General features: G+C 35.8%; 1 pseudogene; it reads right to left on the bottom strand.

Moving 5' to 3' along the window:
- Positions 1 to 138: 138 nt before the first annotated feature.
- LOC113091719 (xanthine dehydrogenase/oxidase-like) lies at positions 139 to 9594 on the bottom strand (annotated as a pseudogene).
- Positions 9595 to 12109: the final 2515 nt, after the last annotated feature.

Raw genomic sequence — 12109 nt, 5'->3', positions numbered from 1 at the left:
ACACCCTGTAGAGTTAAAAAGAATAAAATCTTTTGAACAACTTTAGAATAACTTTTGAACACATCTGTAAATAGCAAAAAAAAAAATATGAATGGTGTAAAATCATTGTGTAAGTGTGGAAAACACAGAATAAAAAACCTCCATTCGCAGGTCCAGAGCCAGTTTGTGCTGGACAGTGAGGAAGAACTTGTAGAAAAGGCTGATAGTCAATGTGCGTCTATATGTCACCATCCCACCAGGAGCTGAAGGAGACAGACTCATGTCCTCGGCCAATGACGTGCAGGCTTGCTCTAGAAACTCCTCGTTCCATTGTCTGCAATCAAATAAAGATTTTGTGAAACTGATGCATCGACTCTGTTGTGATTCTTGAATGAGGCTGAATGTCAGAAAAGAATATTAGAAATTTGCTAGAAAATCCTTCACCTGTTGAGTAACCGGTTGCATGTGGCCGTGGCAAGGACAGTGACAGGGGCCATTCCTCCATAGCTTATGCGGATACTCTGCACTATATTGGATTTCTCCTTGAACAACACATTCATCCCACATGTGACAATGGCGATGTCGTCCTCTTTGCGAGTAGACTGTTTAAAAGCTGAGAAGTACTGGCCCTGAAACACACAAATTTACTCCAAATTGTATCTATTTCATGTCAAATATGAATCAGATACAACACTGTTCAAAAGTTTTGGTTGGTAAGTATTTTTATTTTTTATTTTTGAAAGAGGTTTTTGTTGCTCACCAAGTCTGCATTTCTTTTTTCATTCTTCAGATATAATTCTTACATACTGATTTGCTCAAGAAAAATTTATTGTGAATAAAGTGCCCCTTTAGCAAATCCATGCATTTTTGTAAGATAAACACTTTTTTTTTCTCACTTCTGCTGTGTTTTGGATCTCAGCAGTCTGGATGCCTTTTCACTTTCATTACATGCAAAAGAGCAGCCAGTAGATTTTCCAAAATCTATTTTGAATTGCAAAAAGTCATATGGGTATAGAATGACGAAGTAAATTATGATAAAATTTACATTCTGGAGTATCAATCACAGAATTTTTTTCAAATGCAGACCTTTCTTGTGTACGGAATCTCAATGGACAACAGAATCTCCTCCGACTTCAAAACAGTCTTCCTATAACCAGGGAAGAACTTGTCATCCATTTCAAGAACACGTTTCTCTCCTTTAAACATCAGACAGAGATTTTTGATAGAATGTTATATACATTATATACATACATTGAAAGTTTGTCATTAGTCAACCATTGTCATAAATTACACAGAACAAAGGACATGGACACAGTGTCAATAAAACTAGGGTCAACACCCCACAGTATATGTTACTAGGTTTATACATTGAATTGCAAAAGTCCTGTTAACCATAGCTTTCAGTATCCTTAACCCCTTCCCTTTATACCACAATCATCCAAACACTGAGAAACTGTACTATTATTTAAGAGAATCCTTAATTTAGACTTTATCGACATAATTCAGACTTCAGCAGGACTATATGGTAAATGACTGCATACTGTGGAATAAGGTATCATAGGACTGTTTTCTCTAAATAGACTGCCTCTGTATTCTGTGTCAGATCATGAAACGTACAACCTTTGAACCTTGCACAGAAAAAAAAAACAACAAGAAAGCATTGCACCTTTGGACATCACCGTCAGCTTGCAGCCAGCTGCCATAAACACAGGGTTTAGGTCTGAAATGGGACTTGCAGTCATTATATTGCCACCAACAGCCTGAAAGCATAAACAGGAAAGGAGCATGCTACTTTTAATCAGTCAGAATCACTTTTTGTCATGTAAACAAACAATGCCATTAAATTAACAAATGACAGTCATTTTCAAGTCCATTAACTTCTAAAAAACACTTTTTGATTTCAGGGAGGGACACATGACATACCGCAACATTTCGGATCTGCTGTCCTGCAAACCAATGCAGCTGCTCAAGAACAGCTTCGAAGACCTCCGTTTGATGAGCAGGCAGCTTCTTCACCGCTGCACGTAACACGTCCCCCAGCACAGTCAACGTCACTGATGCACCAACCTCAATGCCTGTGAACCAAACACAAGCCGAGATTAACTGTCAATATAACTGAACCTAGACAGTGAAATACCACTTAAAGACTAGACTGAAGATCAGACAATTGAATGAATATACATTTATTGTATTGACAAATAATATTTGCTTTAAACCATCCAACAACATACTCAAACAAAAGCATCCCTTTAAGTATCTGACTCTCTCACCATCCTGAGTGTGCTGGATTATGTTTAGTTCAGTGATGTAAGCTGGTGCCAAAATCACAGGGTAAAGAAGGTTTTTAAACTTCATCTCAATACCTAGAAGAGGGACTCAAAGAAATTAAAATCAGCCATGCATTCTGCATTATGTTCTTAGAGAACTCCACAAGTTTTTTTTAGAATCAAAACAGTTGAATGAATGATTCATTCACTCGTCATTAAATATGTAGCAACAATGTTACATGCCAAAACCAAAACAAAAAAAACAGAAAATCACTGACAGCTTTTGGCTGCATCTGAAAATGCATACATCCCTACAATACAGTATGTAAAAAACAATAAGTTAATTGAGTATGTCAGAATTCATAGTATTCATATGACAACAGTAGGACAATGTCAGCATGATAAATGTAATACATCCTGATTACAGTGTTACTACATAACAAACTTTTTTAATGGTTGTGAAATAGACGAAAGAAGCACCCACTCTGAGAGTATCCAGTTTCGGATGCAATCCTTGTCTAGAATGGGCAAAACACAAAGCTGGGTGATTCTAATATTGTACATGTGACTCACCAACTTCTGTGTTTCCAACCACTAGTTTAGCGTTCGGATAGGTCGCCTTTAGCTCCAAGAGCTCTTTGAGGGAGCAAGGTTGATCCAAAGCACTCGTTCTCCAACAAATCTCAGCTCTCTCTGGGGCTGTTTACTTAGACTCTGTAGAGCACAAATAATAAAAACATTTAAGTGTTGATTCATCTATTTAATACATTAATCAGCTTCATTTTACTATGATGGTTAATCAATGCAGATTAAACCTTTTTTTTTTTTACGAACCATGAGCTCAGGTGGAAAATGATCTCTTGTGTTGGGTCCACTGGTATAAACTCTGACTGGTCATACAACTTCTGAGCTGGAAGCATTGAATTGACCTAAAAGTTTAAAAAGAAGTGTTGAATTATTAGTAAAGCCCTTAGATAACATTCAGTACTGATAGGTAACTGTGACTGTAAAACAGTGATCTTGAAGCATCTACTGTTGGTTTGACCTCACATGAGCGTGGGTTCAAACATGTGAGTGGTTTCCTATGAGACTGCCTTGTCATTGATTCCCTAACCAAGAATGCTACAGGTTTATTCTAAATGGCAAGGCTTTAGGACAGAAATGTGTTTGTACTAAGAGAAAACAGAGCATGGTGTCTGGATGTCTGTTCTACTCACATTGACATGCTCTTGTATGTGTTCATTTGTCATGCAGCAGCCATTAGTTTGTCCTTTTCCACCACAACATCCCCCATCCTGAAATTAAAAGAAGTAGATACTAATATATATATTTAGTTGCACAAACTGCAAGACATTTGGTCATGAGGCAATTCCAACCAACAATGAAAAAAAGGTTTTCCCACATTTTGCAAATTCATGAGAAATTCGGGCAAGTGAATACAAGATATTTCCATTTATAATGCAACACTTTGTTGGCATTAATGGATGTGCATTAGCATGGTTTAAATCGTACTTATATGGCCGCCATCAGTTCGTAGCAGTGAATGAAGATGTATCATATTGATCACAAGTGCAGTATGGAGTACCTCAAGGCTCAGTGCTAGGGGCGCTACTCTTCACGCTTTATGTGTCTTGAGAGATATCATCAGGAAACATCTTACTAGAACCAGGAAGTATGACCATATTAGCCCGGTCCTGTCAACACTGCACTGGCTCCCTATCAAACATCGTATAGATTTTGAAAAATTGCTCATTACTTATAAAGCCCTGAATGGTTTAGCACCTCAGTATTTGAATGAGCTCCTTTTACATTATAACCCTCTACGTCCGCTATGTTCTCAAAGGCAATTTGATAATACCTAGAATATCAAAATCAACTGCGGGCGGCAGATCCTTTTCCTATTTGGCGCCTAAACTCTGGAATAACCTACCTAACATTGTTCGGGAGGCAGACACACTCTTGCAGTTTAAATCTAGATTAAAGACCCATCTCTTTAACCTGGCCTACACATAACATACTAAAATGCTTTTAATATCCAAATCTGTTAAAGGATTTTTATGCTGCATTAATTAGGTAAACCGGAACCGGGAACACTTCCCATACCACCAGATGTACTTGCTACATCATTAGAAGAATGACATCTACGCTAATATTAGTCTGTTTCTCTCTCATTCCGAGGTCACCGTAGCCACCAGATCCAGTCTGTATCCAGATCAGAGGGTCACAGCGGTCACCCGGATCCAATACGTATCCAGACCAGATGGTGGATCAGCACCTAGAAAGGACCTCTACATCACTGAAAGACAGTGGAGACCAGGACAACTAGATACAGGTCCCCTGTAAAGACCTAAGATGTCCACCAGTACAAGACCACATGAAATAGATGATTCTTCTGCACAATCTAACTTTGCTGCAGCCTGGAATTGAACTACCCCCCCACAACTGAGCCTGGTTTCTCCCAAGGTTTTTTTCTCCATTCTTTCACCGATGGAGCTTCGGTTCCTTGCCGCAGTCGCTTCTGGCTTGGTTAGTTGGGGTCACTTCATCTACAGCGATATCGTTGACTTGATTGCAAATAAATGCACAGACACTATTTAAACTGAACAGAGATGACATCACTGAATTCAATGATGAACTGCCTTTAACTATCATTTTGCATTATTGACACACTGTTTTCCTAATGAATGTTGTTCAGTTGCTTTGACGCGATTTTTTTGGATATTTTGTTTAAAGCGCTATATAAATAAAGGTGACTTGACTTGACTTGATAACATCTCCACTGTGATTGGTTGGATTAGTTCTGTCTTTGACAGCAAAATCCAGCCGAATGTTGTGTAGTGTGAGCTTGACTTAAGTAGTTTGGTAACGCTTTAAAATAATGGTCCGTTGTTAATAAGTAGCTACGCAGGAAGTAATAGGTAGTACTACATTAACACTTAACTTAATACTATTAACTAATATAGAAGCAAGATTAACTAAGCAGTAAGTAATAGCTCATTTAGGACATAGGTAGTTCCTTATTAGTTATTTGATAATTACTGAAGAAAAATATCGTCTTTGGGAACTACTTTGGAACTATGGCCAACTAATGAAGAATAACCAATTAATTACTAATCACAACAGCTACGTCTATAAGTTCAATGTCTCCAACTCTTATAACTTTAACGTTAGTGAAATCATGCTGGGGAGGGCTTCTCTTCAGGAAGTGACAATAAATAATGATGTTCTCTTGTCAAAACATATTTGCATCCTTCATGAAAACATTGACTGCATTTATAGTGTTAAGCACAAAACAACATCTTCCAGATTACAATGTGTCTGGTAGAATATCACTAGTTCCTCACAGAAATATATGGCTGTACAGTATGTGTCAGATAATTTTATTGTAAATTACTTGTGAAATCCATGACTCGAGTGTTCAATGTGATCTCATGAGAATACGTGTGTATTTTTACGTTAAATGTGGTTCTATCAGACGTATATTTACATACGTTTTCATGCACATAGAAACGTACAATTTATACGTATTTATAGCAGTAAAACTAAATACATGTTTTTATTCAATTTATTGAAAGCAGTTTACTCATCTATTTAATAGGAACTAAAATTTCTGTGCATGCTGCAAACCATAGATACACACAAAAGCACAGCATACAATTACAAATCACATCCATTTTATTTGTTTGCTGTACTGCATATCTTTAGAATCCAGATGTTTGCAAGGAACATATACAAATTCAGCCCTTTATCAATGGTTCTTCATATTCATTCTCAGCAACAGCGTCCGTCACAGTCAAAGCTGAGCTCCGCGCTCGTTATGAATTTGAAAATAGCGCCAGTGCGCCACGTTACGACATGATTTACGGCACTGATATCGAACGCTCATTGGTCCTCATCCAATTCGTCACAGATTGCGACATGTTGTGTTTCAGTTTATGACATTTGAATACTGCGCCAGTGCGCCTTCACGGAGAGAAGACAGATACATAATTTTATGGATCAATAAATTAAATTCTGCTCTGTACCCTGTAAAAACTATTACCTCCATATAGAGGACTGCGACTGGAACTCATTATCATTTGAACTACTTTTGGTACCACTTTTGATATTTTCGCAAAAAATAAATGATTAACGTTACGTTTGTTTGTTTGTTATTTGTTTATTTATAACAGTAACGCTATGTAGTTTTAAGAAATGTTGTCTTTAAAATAAAAAATCTTTCACTTTAAAATAAATGGTCCAGATCACTAGTAACGTTAGTTCATGCGGACTGACAAGGTAACACTTGAGTAATTAGTCAGGAGTTAACATGTTTTTCACTTTAAAATAATGGGCCAGATCACTATAGTAGTTCCTGCGGACTGACAAGGTAACGCTTGAGTAATTAGTCAGGAGTTAACATGTTTTTCACTTTAAAATAATGGGCCAGATCACTAGTAGTTCCTGCGGACTGACAAGGTAACGCTTGAGCAATTAGTCAGGAGTTGACATGTTTTTCACTTTAAAATAATGGGCCAGATCACTATAGTAGTTCCTGCGGACTGACAAGGTAACGCTTGAGTAATTAGTCAGGAGTTAACATGTTTTTCACTTTAAAATAATGGGCCAGATCACTAGTAGTTCCTGCGGACTGACAAGGTAACGCTTGAGCAATTAGTCAGGAGTTAACATGTTTTTCACTTTAAAATAATGGGCCAGATCACTATAGTAGTTCCTGCGGACTGACAAGATAACACTTGATTAATGAGTAATGGATTTCACAAGTAATTTACAATAAAATTATCTGACACATACTGTACAGCCATATTTTTCTGTGAAGAACTAGTGATATTCTACCAGACATTGTAATCTGGAAGATGTTGTTTTGTGCTTAACACTATAAATGCAGTCAATGTTTTCATGAAGGATGCAAATATGTTTTTGACAAGAGAACATCATTATTTATTGTCACTTCCTGAAGAGAAGCCCTCCCCAGCATGATATCACTAACGTTAAAGTTATTAGAGTTGGAGACATTGAACTTATAGACGTAGCTGTTGTGATTAGTAATTAATTGGTTATTCTTCATTAGTTGGCCATAGTTCCAAAGTAGTTCTCAATGACGATATTTTTCTTTAGTAATTATCAAATAACTAATAAGGAACTACCTATGTCCTAAATGAGCTATTACTTACTGCTTAGTTAATCTTGCTTCTATATTAGTTAATAGTATTAAGTTAAGTGTTAATGTAGTACTACCTATTACTTCCTGCGTAGTTACTTATTAACAACGGACCATTATTTTAAAGCGTTACCAGTAGTTTATATTTGTAAATGATCATTTGGATATACATACATATAATAATAAAATAGTTGTTCTCACCCCTTATTTCTAGGTTACTCTAGTAGCCTGTTTGTGTACTGTTTAGCTTGCAGGCTTTTATTACTATCAAGTTTAAGAATTTTTTTCTGTTTTTGATTTTTCCTTGTTATTGATTTTTTTCTTGTTCACGCTTGCATGTTTTCACCCTCCAGTCCTTCCTTACAACCTGCCAGCCAGACCGGTTCAACGTTTATGAGCTGAAAGCACTGGGTTCCAGTGTTCCTCAACTTATCTCTTTGATTTCTGTGCCCTTAGCTGTTGTTGGACTGTTTTACACTTCCCTTACCTACTTGTGCCTTGTCTGCTGTTTTGTTCAATTCATTCAATTTTATTTGTTTTAGAACAGTTTATTCGTTTTTTATCATTAATGATTGCAAGTAAACATTCAATGTAGAATCCCAGGAAACACTTTTATATTATATTTATAATAATAATAATTATTATTATTATAGCAGGCCTTACTCAGTTGTTATTTTACCTTTGTGAATGTTCTGTAGCCTTCTAGAATAGGTCTGTAGCCAGTACAGCGACATAAATTGCCTGCGTGCAAACGATTTTAAAACAAAAAGATTTATTTAGAAAAAATATGTATTACATTAAGGGATACATTTTAAAAAAGATGCAAAAGTTACAAGACTCTTACTATACCTTGAAAGGCCTCCTGAATGTCGTGCATGCTGGGTCGAGGATTGTTTCTCAAAAGAGCGTACATAGACATTACAATTCCTGGAGTGCAGAACCCACACTGTGACCCATGTGCCTTTGCAATTCGCTCCTGGATTAAAAAAGATTGTTGTTAGAGCTACTGCACCACAAATGAACAGGACACAAGCATATAAAGTGATACAGCTCTTGTTAAAACTGTCTGAATGGAGGAAATAAAGAGCACTTTAATGTTATAGTGTGACATGCTTTTATCATAATTATCTGCAATTCTGAGAGAATAATATAAAACTGTACCTGTACAGGATGGAGTTTGCTTGCCACACTGCCGATGCCCTCCACGGTTGTTACTGCACAGTGATGCAGAGAGCATAGAGGAGCCAGACAGGCATTAACTGCATGGTGACTTAAAGAGAGCCGTTAAGGACATAATTATATAACTGTGGCATATGTTTCAGAATCCTTTACTAAAGATATATCAATTATTAACAGCTATCATAAACCTGTTATGTGCTTTAAGGACAGAAATACACTTTTTAAGATGTGAGTGCATAAAAAGATACATAATCCGGTTTTGATGTGGATGATATTTGGACACCATAACAGTGCAGGCTCCACAACCTCCTTCAGCACATCCCAGTTTGGTTCCCGTCAGACCCACTGCAAGTGTCAGCACTAAGGAAAACGGCTTAAAAACAATCACACTGAAAAAGGAAGTGAAACCAGATCAGTGTATAATTACAAAGTACAAAATAATGCCAGTGTATGATTTCAGGGTCAATAACAGCAGCTGGCATGCTCTGTATTCATAAATGGGCATGTTTGGATCAATAAATCTTATTTTGTTTGACCACATAGCAGTTGTGTAATTAATTACTGAAGATTTACAAATTATAAATACATTCTGTAAGTGCAAACTACGTTAAAGAGTGATTTATATCTAATCTAAGATATAATCTAAGAGTGATTTATATCTAATCTATTGTATAATATTTATAACTTTTTAGATAAAACAGAATTCAGATCCAACAGAACAGCAGATCAAAAGGATACAGCTTTTCCTAAGATATATCAAGAGCGTTATCTCAGGCTCAGCATTCTTTTCAGTGATCTGCACAGAATTAATAATGGAAAACATGTTATTGGCTATACTGGCAATAAAGATGCAACACATTAAACAATGTAATTATTAAATTATCCAATTACCTTTTTTCCATTAACGAAAAAAACAAGGTCATCCCCTGTAGTCTTAAGTTTGATGTTAGTCTCTTCCTCTGTGAACGACATTTTAATGCCTACTGTTCCTCAGAACATATCAGTGAGATGATCGGTGATATGAGTCAGTGTACAAACTCTTAGCGCTGTGTCACATGACCAGGTTCCTATCAGCTCCCATGAAGTGTTTTTGTTTGGAGAACGACATGAAGGAGGGGTTAGAATGCTACACGAAACCCTCACAAGTAGACTTGAAAATTGATTACTTCCCTTTGTGAAAACGTATGAAGTTCAGCTCAATATCCAAAACCTGGCAATCATGACAACTGTAGTTAACGAGAAGATATAATAGCCTAACATAATGATTATATTAAGTTTAATGGGGCTGTTTTATAAACATTGCGAAACGAAACATGAAATGCCTTGGCACACAATTTTTTTTTTTTTTCTTCAGGGCGCAGTCTGTTGTGGTTCCTGAAATATGAAATATAACCACTGGTATGTGTAATGCAGATATATATCTATTTGTAGAATCAATTTACACTCAGAAATTGACAGTAAAAAAATACAAGGAAACGGTAAGTAGCTTGGCTATAACATTGAATTAAACATAAATTTGAAGTAAACTGATATTGTATTAATGATTGTGATTTTAACAGTAAAAGGCTGTACAATGCTATAGTATAAACCTGTTAACTAACTTTCCATACTATATACTGGTAATAAATGTTATTACATTTAATGTAATTGTACAGTAAAATACTGTATTTTTGCATGACACTTCATATTTGATGTTTTGATATAACATGTTTCTTAGTTTTTCTTATCAGTTGTGTACATTAGGGTTTAATCTTACATCTAATGTTGTTTAAATGAATGTTTATTGCATTATTACAATATCATGTGTGTCCCATGATGGGGTTTAGTGTTTGTGTGCATGACACTGTGCACTTTCTATATAATTATTGGCCTCCTCAGCTCGTAGAAAAGCTGTTTGTGATGAGCTTTGGTTCATCATGTGAATTTTCCATCACCACCAGTTTTTTGGAGGTTATCAGTGCATTACAATGGTTCAACACAGATATTAACACTTCAATATGTTAATATATAAGTTCTGGCAACCACTGCTGCTGGCATTTTACTGTAAATGTCACAGATTTGTTTTTTACAGTGATAAGCAAATCACACAGTAAGATTTAAAACAAAATTAATATTTCAAAAACGTTTGATTTAACCAACATGTAGCAAGCAAGCTCTGTTGTTGCTTTTGTTAAATAACTTTTTCATTAAAGCTGAGGTTTGTTCAGTTCAAATCTATGACATGAGATTTCAAATATTCAGTAACAAGAAAGCTCAATCTTACCAACACACAATACAAACTGTTTGAGGTAGCCTATTTGTTTGCTGTTTATTTCTTCCAGAGTTTCTTACATGGCCAAAGCGAACAGAATCTGCGTATTGAGGTAAGTTAGGTCTTATTTTCACATTCCTAATACATACAACATTTATAAACTTCATAACATTTATTACATTTGTGCATTGAAATACAAATCTAAAATAACTGACTATGCTGATAACAAATAATTGTGTTAATGTTGGGTAAAGACTAAGATGATATTGCATTAGAAGTATTTTTTTCCATTCTTTGCGTAATTTTACATGCTTTCAATAATTAACTAATAAGACAAATATTGAAGAAAAAAAAGACAATAATGGCAAATACTGATTATATTACCCATCACAAATATGCTCCTCGTTATATCTTTAGCAATTGTACACAATACTCTTGCACATCAGAGTAATGGTAGTGGCAATAAATGGCATGTTCCTGTGGCTCAGTGGTAGAGCATTGCGTTAGCAGTGCAAAATGTCATGGGTTCAATTCCCAGGGAACAAACATACTGGTAAAAAAAAAAAATAATAATAATAATTTAATAGCCTGAATGCCCTGTAAGTCACTTTGGATACAAGTGTCTGCTAAATGCAAAAATGTAACTCTAACCAATTAGAAATACCTTTATTCACGCCCACTGCTCCTGGCTGCAGTTATCCCTACTTGGCAGAAACTCAGCAGAAACATAATTTGGTGGTAGTGTGTGCCAGATATTTTGTTTTACATACTTTTCATAGAAGGGTGGAACAATATGGTTTTATATTAGAACAATGATCCTGGGATTTATAGCTTCTCCAGGGTGTTAATGAATAATACAAATGTGTCAGACAATCAGCTAATTAGCTTAGCATGGTTGACCTTATTGTTTAATTTGTCAGTGGCAGTTGAACTTTTGCACACTATTTTGGTCTTGTTTTGGTTATTTGAACGCTTTTAATTTTTGAACATTGTTCAACATTGCCAAAAATCCCAGTGATACCAAACTCCAGGGCAAAAGAAACATGGCTTTTAAATGTTCTTCACTGTTTCCATTGTGATAAGCCATTTGTGCAACAGATACAGATACATACGATTTGGGTTTTGTTTCTCACATAATCTGACTTTTCCATTCAGGATTCAGATTTTTTTCCCCAACACAATTCCGAGTTTACACTACGCAATTCTGAATTGTGAGTTTATATCTCCCTTTTTTATCTTCTTTAATTGCGAATTTTCACAATTAACTTTTTT

Source organism: Carassius auratus, unplaced genomic scaffold (genome assembly GCF_003368295.1).
Source record: "Carassius auratus strain Wakin unplaced genomic scaffold, ASM336829v1 scaf_tig00214274, whole genome shotgun sequence".
Classification (NCBI taxonomy): Eukaryota; Metazoa; Chordata; class Actinopteri; order Cypriniformes; family Cyprinidae; genus Carassius; species Carassius auratus.
The sequence above is the reverse complement of the archived record's forward strand: the minus strand, read 5'-3'. Positions and strand labels throughout refer to the sequence as shown.